At 44.7% G+C, this 12,258-nt stretch overlaps 1 long non-coding RNA gene across 1 annotated transcript; it reads right to left on the reverse strand.

Annotated features, from left to right (window-relative positions):
• Positions 1 to 8,831: 8,831 nt before the first annotated feature.
• Positions 8,832 to 11,658, reverse strand: LOC116979400. Its single transcript, XR_004413711.1, has 2 exons — positions 11,342 to 11,658; positions 8,832 to 9,057 (listed from the first exon to the last, which is right to left on the reverse strand). It is a non-coding gene; the product is annotated as an uncharacterized LOC116979400 (long non-coding RNA).
• Positions 11,659 to 12,258: the final 600 nt, after the last annotated feature.

Here is a 12,258-nt window from a genome sequence, read left to right on the forward strand (position 1 = left end):
CTGTTTGCCTCTTCTGTGCGCCTGCACAGTCCACCTCCATAGGTCCCAATTATCAGCGGCCAACTCAGTTGGCAGTGTCTACTCTTGTTCTTACCCTTGCTTACAGGAATCAGAGATGTGAACGCAGCAGTTAAAGACCCAGTTTACCAAGCAGAGTGTCATGGAGACAACCCAAAAGAGATTTGTGTGACTAATTCCTAGAATGATGGGGTAATCCTCGCAGTTACAGAAATTGACCCTATACTCTTTAGAGTTTGGAAGAATCAGGAATTATTTTATTGAAACATATTAGGTCCTTAAAGGTCATGGTTGGGTGGATGTTGTGATGCTTCCACCACAAGGAGAATCTCTAATGAAGGGATTAGTAACAAATTTAGGGGCGTCATTAAAGCCACAACTAGCAGAGGGTAGTAACTCGTTCAAAAGGGAACTGCAGATGCTGGAATATCGAAGGTACACAAAATTGCTGGAGGAACTCAGCGGGTGCAGCAGCATCTATGGAGCGAAGGAAATAGGCGACGTTTCGGGCCGAAACCCTTCTTCAGACAGTCTGAAGAAGGGTTTCGGCCCGAAACGTCGCCTATTTCCTTCGCTCCATAGATGCTGCTGCACCCGCTGAGTTCCTCCAGCAATTTTGTGTACCGAGGGTAGTAACTCTCTGGATTCCTCTACCACAGCTGGTAAATCTCTGGACTTACTAAAGAGGAAGTCGATATTTTTGTCAATGTAGAAGTGGAAGGTACAGCAATGGAAACGGGCATATCAAAGAGTGCCTGAAACCATCCTGACTGCTGCTGATTTTAGCTAACCTTCTCTCCTACATTGTCATGCAAAACAAAACACATTGTACTGCTTTGGCAAATTGCCAATTTTCTTCAACAGCTTGATAACTGGCTTTGACCTCCCCACCGTCGAAGGGATCTATCATAATCGCTGCCTCAAATAGGCTGCCAAAATCATCAAAATCATGCCAAACTTCATCCTGGCCACGCACTTATCTCACCACTGCCATCAGGAAGAAGGTACAGGAGCTTGAAGACTGTAACGTCCAGGTTCAGGAACAGCTTCTTCTCCACAGCCATCAGGCTATTAAACACAACGAATAAGCTATGAGATCTGAACTGCAAAAGACTATTATTATTTGTTACTTATACTATATTTGTTATTTATTGAACTTTTTCTTTTTCCCCCCGTTATATACAATGTTTACAAATTCACATATTCTGTTGTGCTGCAACAAGTAAGAATTTCATCGTCCCGTCCGGGACATATGGCAATAAAACACTCTTGACTCTAACCACTCTCACTCACACAACCCAATTGAGGTTCATAAAGCAATATATAATTGTCTTTTTGTTCATAGCATTTATTTTGCTGAACTGAGATCATATCGACTGTGGACCTCACACTTTCAAAACCATTCTGCGTTGGGTGGTATAGTTTCATCCGAGATCTACACTTTGGGTAAAGCAACATGATCATATTTACCACTATATTTAGTAAAGAACATAGCGCTATAATCACTGCAGTCACTTTTGTTCTTGTACAAAGTCACCAACCTATATAAAATATTAATTTTTTAGAGGAGCATAGGAACAAACACACACATCCAAATCATACCATGGGCGGAAACATCTTGTGATGGTATTTATTTTGCATATCAATTCAGCAGTACAATCCCCATGGTGCCCACGGATGGTACAAGGTCCCACAGCATGTCTGCTGGGAGGTCGTGTAAATTTGTTCATGACACTAATGTGACTACAAAAGTAAAAACAGACAGATAGAACGGCCAACTGCACAGACCCTTTACAATCTGTATCCTTGTGTGATAAATCTGTGGTGAAAAATAATAGAAATATTAGCATGAGAAAACAGTTTTCACTTTGTATTCTAAGACAAAGACAATTCAATTAAAATTAGGAATGTGACAGACACAAAGTGCTGGAGTAACTCAGCAGGTAGACAAAAATGCTGGAGAAACTCAGCGGGTGAGGCAGCATCTATGGAACAAAAGAAATAGGCGACGTTTCGGGTCGAGACCCTTCTTCAGACTGATGTGAAGGTGGGGGGGGGGGGGGGGGGGGGGGAGAAAAGAAGATGCGGTGACAGTGGGCTGAGGGAGAACTGGGAAGGGGAGAAGAAAGCAAGGACTACCTGAAATTAGAGAAGTCAATGTTCATACCGCTGGGGTGTAAACTACCCAAGCGAAATATGAGGTGCTGCTACTCCAATTTACAGTGGGCTTCACTCTGGCCATGGAGGAGGCCCAGAACAGAAAGGTTGGAATTGGAATGGGAGGGGGAGTTGAAGTGCTGAGCCACCGGGAGATCAGGTTGGTTATTGCGAACCGAGCAGAGGTGTTGGGCAAAGCGATCGCCAAGCCTACGCTTGGTCTCACCGATGTAGAGCAGCTGACACCTAGAGCAGTGGATGCAATAGATGAGGTTGGAGGAGATGCAGGTGAACCTCTGCCGCACCTGGAAAGACTGCTTGGTCCTTGAATGGAGTCAAGGGGGAGGTAAAGTGACAAGTGTAGCATTTCCTGCGGTTGCAAGGGAAAGTGCCAGAAGAGGGGGTGGTTTGGGTGTGAAGGGACGAATGGACCAGGGAGTTACGGAGGGAGCGGCCTCTGCAGAAAGCAGACAGGGGAGGAGATGGGAAGATGTGGCCAGTGGTGGGATCCCGTTGGAGTTGGCAAAAATGTCAGAGTATTATTTGTTGTATGGGGCGGCTGGTAGGAAGGTGAGGACAAGGGGGACTCTGCCCTTGTTACGAGTGGGGGGGTGGGGAGTGAGAGCAGAGTTACGGGGTATAGATGAGGCCATGGTGAGAGCCTCATCTATAGTAGTAGAGGGGAGCCCCATACCCTGAAGAATGAGGTCATCTCCGATGCCCAGGTTTGGAACACCTCATCCTGGTTGCAGATGCGGCATAGACGGAGGAATTAGGAGTAGGGGATGGAGTCCTTACAGGAAGCAGGGTGGGAAGAAGTGTAGTCCAGATAGCCATGGGAGTCAGTGGGTTTATCGTAGATGTCTGTCAGTAGTCTGTCACCTGCGATGGAGATAGTGAGGTCTAGAAATGGTCGGGAAATGTCCGAAATGGTCCAGGTGTATTTGAGTGCCGGATGGAAGTTAGTGGTGAAAGGGATGAAGTCAGTGAGTTGTGTATGGGCGCAAGAGGCAGCACCAATGCAGTCGTCGATGTAGCGGAGGTAGAGTTTGGGGATAGGGCCATGGTACGCCTCGAACAAAGATTGTTCGACATACCCTACAAAGAGGCAGGCATAGCTTGGGACCATGCACGTGCCCATAGCTACGCCTTGTATTTGGAGGAAATGGGAGGAGTTAAATGAAAAGTTGTTAAGGTTAAGGACCAGCTCCGCTAGGTGGAAGAGAGTATCAGTAGACAGGGATTGTTTGATTCTGCGGTCGAGGAAGAAATGGAGGGCTTTAAGACCCTCCTGGTGGGGAATGGAGGTGTAGAGTGACTGGACATTTATGGAGAAGATGAGGGAATGGGGGCCTGGAAAATGGAAGCCATGGAGTAGACGAAGAGCGTGTGAGGTGTCTTAAACATAGGTAGGGAGGGATTTAACCTGGGGGGATAGGATGGAGTCGAGGTATGTGGAAATACGTTTGGTGGGAAACAAACAGGCAGAAACAATAGGTCTACCAGGACAGTCAGATTTGGGGATTTTGAGGAGAAGGTAAAATCGGGCCGTGCGGGGCTGGGGAACGATGAGGTTGGAGGCTTGGGAGGGCAGGGAGCTGGAAGTGATGAAGTCAGTGACAGTGTTAGAGATCATGGCCTGGCGCTCGTCTGTGGGGTCATGGCCCAAGGATAAGTTGGAGGAAGTGTCTGAGAGCTGGGGCGTGGCCTCAGACTTGTAGAGATCAGCACGCCAGAATACCACGGCACCTCCCTTGTCGGCAGGTTTGATCACCCAGTCTGGGTTGTTGCAGAGTGTGTGAAGGGCAGAACATTCAGGGGGGTAGATGTTAGAGTGAGAAAGGGGAGTGAAGAAGCTGAGGCGGTTGATGTCTCGCCGGCAGTTTAAAATAAAAAGGTCCAAAGCAGGTGGATGGCCATGAGGGGGAGTCCAAGAGGAGAGGGTCCGTTGGAGACGGGAGAAGGGGTCATCACTGGGGGGTGAGGACTTCCCATGGAAAAACGCTTTGATGCGGAGGCAACGGAACAAGAGCTCCACATTGTGGCGGATGCGGAACTCATTGGACTATAGTGTGGGTGGGGAGGGGCTGGGGTCGCATGGTTTGAGGGGGAATGGGAAGACCCAGTGGAACAACCATTGAGATTCCCTGTGTTGGGGGGGAGCACTAGGACCCACCGCAGTTAGACACCGTGATGTCAGAGTCTGCCTCGTGGAGACTTCAGGCCCAGTGCTGAGCCCAGGGCTCAAGTAAGGCGATGGTGGCGAGGGTCGGTGGAGTGGCGAGGGTCGGTGGAGTTGATGGTGGAGGCCCGCGGGGAGTGGAGTTCGGGTCAGCGGACAATGCGTCGGAGGATCCGGTCAGAGGATGGCCGGCGAGGCGGTGAGGTTCGGCGGTCCTGGTGAGGCAGAGAGGTGAGGCGGTGAGGTGAAACGGTCCCGATGAGGAGGAGAAGTTCGGCGATCCCGTTTTGGTGGCGATAGTTGGAGAAACCAAGGAGGCAGCGAGGGTTGGCGTTATTGGTGGGTGGGTGATGGTCGGCAGCAGCAGCCACGTGGAGATCGGCGATGGCGGCACTTCGGTGGTCCGGGCCTGAGGTCGGTTCGAGAGACGGTGAGTGCTAGTGCTGCTCCTCGTGGCCAAGATGGCATCGCGGGACTCGGCCTGGTGGTGTTCGAGCATGCGGCGCGGGCCAGTGTAGGGACCCGGGGCCTGCAGGTGGTCGAATCGGAATTGGAATATAAGGATGGAGGTTAGGTATTGTAAGGCTATGGAGAATCTAATAATAGGATAATGATTTTTAAGAAGGGAACCAGTGACTGAAGACAAAGATTTTAATTTAGTACATGGTTGGTTTCTGGAATGTATGCAATATGAATTTTGGAAAGACCATGCCCGTAATACTGAAGAACTGGAATCCACAGACAGATAATTATGAATGATAGTTACCACAATATAGCAATATCAAGCAAAAGAAACAGCCCTGGTGCTGATCCAAATTTAGCATCTAAAACTCAACTCAGGATCCTACATTCTTAGGCCCCCTTTGGTCATGGCTGACCATGAGTGTCTCCAGGGTGCTATTCCCTATATGGAGGACTTAGTTTAACGTGGGGAGACTGGTGCACAGACAGCCACCCCACGGTCCTTGACAGATCTGGGTTGGGATCCAGTGGCATGGAGTCCAAGACGACCAGAGATCCTTTTCTGCTGCAGCCTTCATCCGCCTTCCCAGCTGTTGTGACGCTCCACTAAGGTCAGCCATCATCCTCCGCCTGTTCCACTGTTGAGGTCTTGGTTGGACTACTCTTTGTCAGAGACCTCCCCCTCGACCTTAGCGCCATGGGTGGCCCTACCCATGGCGCTAAGCATAGCTACAGACAGCATCGCTCTCAGAATCCCAAGACCACACAAGCTTCTCCACCACGACAAGGTGACAAAGTACATTGCATGACATGGAATTCAGTCTGAGCAGGGAGCTGGATGGTTAATGGAAGAGGAAATAGTTGTTGCATTGTGAAAATGTTTACAGTTTTGTCGTCCTAACTTTGCTTATGTTCTGGATATCCTCAACAGTGTTATTCAAGGTAGTTGGTGCTCTGCTTATGAATGGCATCATTTAAATCTAGAATAGAAGAAGGCTGTTGATTGCACCTTGGAGCATGTGTAAGACGTACAGTAATACACATTGACTGTTTCCTGTATGGTCCATACTGTTTCTGCTAAATTGGCAGCTGATGCATTTCTTGTAAAAGGAGTGAAGGCCCTGACCAAGAAGCAAGAAACGAAGCATAGAAATGGCTTCCCCAATGTCAACTTTGGTTGATAAATAAAACTCAACAAGGATTTGTATTCGTTGCTAATTGTATTGCTGAGCTAAATTTCAAAGCAGAAGTACTATTTATAGAATAGAACATGAAGATGCATGCAACATTCCAAAAGAGGAGGATGAAGCAAATTTATTTTTGGTTGACATGTATTTCGATTAAATTGCATGAAATATATTTAATTTTATGTTTTTAATCTAACAACAATCAAGCATTGTGGATGAATTGGTGTGGGTGGTCTAAAACCATCTCCAGCAGCTTTCACATGATCTCCCTGACCTAAATCCTAATATTCCTAATGATTTAATATTGCTTCCCTTTTTTAATTGGTGCGATTCTCAGATATATTCATTAGGCATCCCTGCATTTGAACAGTGAGATTTACAAGATTGTTTGCTCAGGGGCCTTCTTCACTAACCTTCATCTGACTCCTAAAATCAGTTCTAACTATCCTGCCATTTATAAATATTTTTTGTGGCACAGCTAATGAGCTCAGAAATATATTCTTCGCACTCAGCTTGCAAACATTAATTATTTGAACTACTTTTCAATAATTAAGTACTATAATGTCATTATGTTCTGAATTATCATCATTACACTTCCTGAATTACTGAGTAATTTTGACGAATAAATTACCACTGCAAATGATGTCACCTCTTGTCTGAATTACTATCTCTGACAGTCTTTATCTTTGTGTAGAAGCTAAAAAGAATTTCAGCAGCAACAATGATGTTGAGTTTTAAACATGACATAATTTATTCCACTAGCTGTTATGGAACATTATAAACACCCTATTTATTTTAGCTTAAATATTGAATTGTAATTATCTCATGGTGTAACCTTCTGGAAACATGGAAAATGCTAAAACAGTGTTCAGTTTGTTTTTATATGGAAGTATAAAGAACCTTTTATCTTTGGGAATAGCTGCACAATCACAGACAAAAGTCTCGGGGGGCTTGATGTTCAACATTCACTCATCTTGGGTGGAAGTGAAGACAGAAAATCTCATTAATCAAGAAAAAGGAAGTTTGCTGAAAATCACCCCTTCACCCCAACCAGGGAAGGCCAGGCCAAATTAAATATTTAGCAATATTATAATTCATGCTGGTGGGGGGGGGGGGGGAGTCATGTGAAAGCTTTCGGACATAGACTACGCATAGAAGAGAGCTTTGAACTTTTTTTAGACTTGGATTGCAGTTGAATTTGACCAGAACAGGTCAGGGCTTAATAAATGCTGGCAGGCACTCTCATGAGATGCATAGGGGTGGGAGCAGGATGTCCAGCAGCTCCATAGTGAAAAATGAAGGAAAACTGTAAATGTGGGAACGGATAAGCACACCAGACTGACCTCAGTCCTGAATCAGTTCATTTTCAGGAACAAAAGTGTGAAAAAATCAGGGATCTTTAGTCAACTTCAGGTAACTTCATTGAGGTTGTCCCTAACTTCTGAACATCCAATCTATGTACACCCGTACCTAGGAACAAGCATTTGGGAGAGTAGTGGTAAGGATTTGCCAGTTTCTGCAGGGCTGTAGATATCTTTGACAATGTCCAAATTTGTTTTGCAGCTGCATTTCCAACTTGCGAATTGTTCTGGTTACAGAAAAGTTATAGAAATGTTTCCTCTGTGTTCACTATTTTTAACACTGTCATTTTCAATGGAAGTTAAAATGTTTTTTCCACATATGTAAGTATTACAAAAAGTTCACTCATGCAGTATTTGGTTCTTTATTTTTCTACAAAATGTGAAGCAGAGAAAAACTGTGGTGCAATCTTGTCAACTAAAGGGGTGGTCACAGGTTCTGAATGTAAATGAAGTCATACATTTGGCCTTGAAAGCCTATAGCAAACCACTTAATAATGCAATAGTAATTTTCCAGATAGTCTCTGATTCTGGTGCCTTTATCTTACATCTTAATTGCTTCTACTCAGAAAGCTGACACAACAAGATCCCAGTAATCCATATACCCGAAAGAGCTGACTCTTGTATCAATGTTGAAAAACTCCCAGTTTGTTTGATGAAGTACTCACACTACTAAGTAGAATACAGGTACTGTATAAACGTTTTTTTTTAAAGATCAAACAATTTATCTATACTTGCAAGTATTTTCACTCAGAGGGCCTGCAGATTTATTTGCTCAGGGTCCTAATCTTCCAAGGACAAGTTGCTATCTGAGTGATACATTGTTGAGAGATTAGTAGCATGGGTGGCTACACAGATACTTTTAGAGGATTGTATCATTTGTCTCAGTGAAACTGCTTTGAAATCTACATCAAGTAGAATTTCCCATGCAATATCCAGGGGGATCATGTATACAGCTAAAAAATAAAGTTCTGGAGGAACTCAGAGTGTCAGGCAGCATCTGTGCTGCCAATGGACAATATTTCAGGTCGGGACTCTTTTTCAGTCTTCTGAAGACCCTTGACAAAAAACTCCATTACATAGTTAAGTTGTTAGGGAACTATCTTCAGGATTGTTTTGTCAGACTGAATAGTTTTTTACTCTATTGATAAACATCTCCCATCCAAATATGGGTGATTCTGATCAGTTTGTGAACGAGAACAGAAAATCATGAATAAACAATTGTTCTTTGGCAGTCTAGAGAATGTTAAAGCAGAAAAGTCACAAAGTTGACAGATGCAGTAAAGTTAGAATGCAAACAGGAACCATACAAAGTCAAGCAAGTGGTTCAATGAAATGGAGTAATATAAGCTATTCATTGGTTGTTACATTATGCAATGACAAATTTCATTGATGGAAATAAGAACATTTAAACAGAACTAAGCTCCAACAGTGCTTAACTGTCTTATAATGAATAAGACACTTTAATAATATAAACCAAGCAATACTTTATTAAGAAACACAAGGAACTGCACATGCTGGAATCTTGCATAGAACACAAAATGCTGTAGTAACTCAGTGGATCCGGCAGCATCTCTGGAGGGTCTGGATAGGCAATGTTTCAGGTTGGAACCCTTCTTTACACCAGCAACGATTCGGGTTGGGAAACGTTGCTTTATCAGGTCCATCTTCACCGCCGTGGAGAAATGCATAACTGAAAGACATGAGAAACCAGTTCAAAACAGAAGGGGGCACTTTTATTACATCCTGGAAGTCTGAACCAACTTTTGTAAAAAGATTAGACCATTTACGGGAGCTGCCGATGCCACTGATCACAAGAAACTAGCCAAGTGGACCTGAAGTTGCAATGCCATTATTGATAGGCCCGTGCAGACAAACTACTTGACACTTTCTGTTGTAGGTGTTTCGTGAATTATTGGAATACGGCATTTCAAACAATAATTTATCAGGAAATTTGTTGCACAGGTATGAAAATACATTTTTAATACACATCTCGAACTGCCCTTGAGAAAGTGGTGGTGAATCACCAAAGGAACCAATGCAGTACATTTGAAAGAACTCTCAAAGCACCTAGGGGTAAGTACATCCAAGATTTTGACAATAATATTGAAGAATTGCAAGTCACTCACTGCAGAATTTTCAGGCTCTGATTTACCATTGGATTAAATGGCTGGGGCAGATTGGTTCTGGTCAATGTAATGCAGCTGAATGTCAAAGAGAAGTGCTTAGACGCCCTCTTGCTGGCAATAGATATTTATTGACAGTAGGTGTGATAACTAACTCATCATTTGTCATTCCATTTGGCCTGCTTCAGCTAAACATAAAGTTGCCTTGTCATTTGTGGGTCAGTAAATGGAATTGAGCACTGTGCAGTCATCAGCAAGAAACCCTGACTTCTCTCATGATAGAATAGAAGGTCAATAATGAAGATGATTAGTTCCAGACATTGCCCTGATAAACTCTTGCAGGATGGGATGATTAGCTTCCAACTACCATTATGATGTTTCTTTGTGCTCCTCACAAAGACTGAGCAAGAACACTGTGCAGATTTTGTAAAGGAAAGATTCAACAATGTCTGAGTGTCCGGAAGTGGCGGCGCTGTGATACGGCTGCGGCTCACCTGCAGTCTGTCTGTTTTTACTTTTTTGTGTTGTTTTTTTTGTCTTTTTTGGTTATTAGGTGGTGCTATGTGTGTGTGGAGGGGGGGTGAAACAGGGCTTTCTGTCTCTCCCTTCGGGGGAATGCGACTTTTTGTCGTATCCCCCTTCTCTTCCCTCGTCTGCGCTGAGGCCTTATGGCGGAGCTGGCGGCCTCCAACCTGCGACCGACCTCGAGGGTCCAGAGGTAGAGCCAGCCAGGACTCACCAACTGGTGAGTCTTCGAGCTGTGGCGACGTCCGGGCAGCGGCACGACTCGGCGCTCCGGTGAGGGCGGACGGCGCGGGGCTGAGACACTCCAGTGTGGGTGGCCTGGCTACCGGCTGGAAGGCGCTGCCGTGTGGGCGGACCGGCTCCCGGCTGGAAGGCGCTCCCGTGGGGGCAGCCCGGGGCAGAGACGGTGCTCCGGCGGCTGAAGCGGTGTTCTGGCGGCGGCGACCTGGATCCGGGGCTCGGCCGCGGGCCAGTGGATGACAATGTCGGGAGCTCGCAGGTCACAGGCTGGTGCCTGTTTTCCGGAGCTCCCGTTGCAACAGCTGCGCCCGCTGGACTGGAGGGCGGCAGCTTCGACCACCCCCGGGCCGCGGAGCTTGAACCGCGGGACTGATACCATCGCCCGGTGGGGTATCGCTTCGGCGCAGAGGGAGAAGAGGAGGGAAGAGACAGTAACTCTAAGACTTTTGCCTCCATCACAGTGAGGAGGTGTTTGGTGAACTCACTGTGGTGGATGTTAATTTGTGTTTATTGTGTGTTGTTATTATTACATGTATGGCTGCAGGCAACAGCATTTCGTTCAGACCGAAAGGTCTGAATGACAATAAAGGAAATCTAATCTAATCTAATCTAGTCATTGAGGCATGAGGATCCATAAATGAGCATGGTTATCAATTTGCATTTAAGTTGTGACCATAAGTTAATCATGCAAGGTAGTAACATTTACCAGACTACAATCATGGTATTCTCATTTTACAGTAGTGCGGTATCTGGGAACACCAAATAACTTGGGGGTTGTAACCGAGACATCTTCTGGTTATAACTTCTCTCTCACATCCACCACACCAACCAAGGACAAACATGATAAAGTTCTTATTGACATTTGACGCGCTGTTAATCATCAGGCAAACTAAAACAGTAGATTCTACAGCATATACCATCAGTTTATTTAAATATCACTAAACATTGGCACTCAAGCCCGCAATGTAACGTATACTGCAAATGTCATATGAGTAAAGCAGTCGATCATCAGGGGCAAACAGAAATGCAAGTTGGGGGGGGGGAGAAAATATAAGATTCAAATGTGAGTAGACATTAAATAGTTACCAATTGTCTTGACAAAGCAGTTTGTTTTCTTTTGTAGTGTTCAGATGGAGTTGCAGCATAAGCTTCTCCATGGAGGATCCATTTCTGAAGCCTTACAGTAAGAAGGGCAGGAACAAAAATGTGGTCCTTTTTGGTAAGATGGACATACATGGACAATTATAGGCCTGCCTTGAGGTTACTGAGCAACTGGAAGGATTTCCCAACAATTCGGCAAGATTATTTGAATTTGATGAAATTCTGAAGCCTTTTTAATAAATCACCTCATTGGTCATTCTTGAGACTATTAGCTTTCAAACAGCTTGCAATGAGCATTTTTTTGTGCTGTGGACCTCAAGCCTCAATGCTCCCATCAGTGACGTACCTCATACTGATTTATATGTGCTTGACATTTGAAATATATGTTTCATTACATCAAAAGATACATAGATCCACAAAACTGTGAATGCACTCTTCACTGCTGAAGATGAAAAAATGGTACAATTTTTGTGTTGATAACCAGAACTTTTTGCAACTTTCAATTATAAATAAAGGGACTTACTTATACTTGCAAGGCAGTTTAGGAAGTGTTATGGTAATTACACATGCCTTTCTGAAAGGCTACAGGCTGTGAACAAAAAACAGCGGGAAACCAGGCTTGTTTGCAAAAAAGCATTCATACACAGCCAAACTGCAAAGAACTCTTTCTCTTTTCCCTTTCACTTGTTTTCTGGCTGTGACATAGTGTAAACCCATTCGAGATAACCAGGTCTTGGACGTCATTCTGGACAACAATACTACAAGCTTGAATATTCTTCTAATGAGCTGAAACATGGGGTCAAAGTTGAACAAAATTGCCACTTAATCTGAACACTGTGTGCTCAGTCCATAAATGGAGAGCAAGTTGTGAGGAATGTCACGGGAACAGTGTTTCCCATCAT

Source organism: Amblyraja radiata, chromosome 12 (assembly GCF_010909765.2).
Source record: "Amblyraja radiata isolate CabotCenter1 chromosome 12, sAmbRad1.1.pri, whole genome shotgun sequence".
NCBI classification, from domain to species: domain Eukaryota; kingdom Metazoa; phylum Chordata; class Chondrichthyes; order Rajiformes; family Rajidae; genus Amblyraja; species Amblyraja radiata.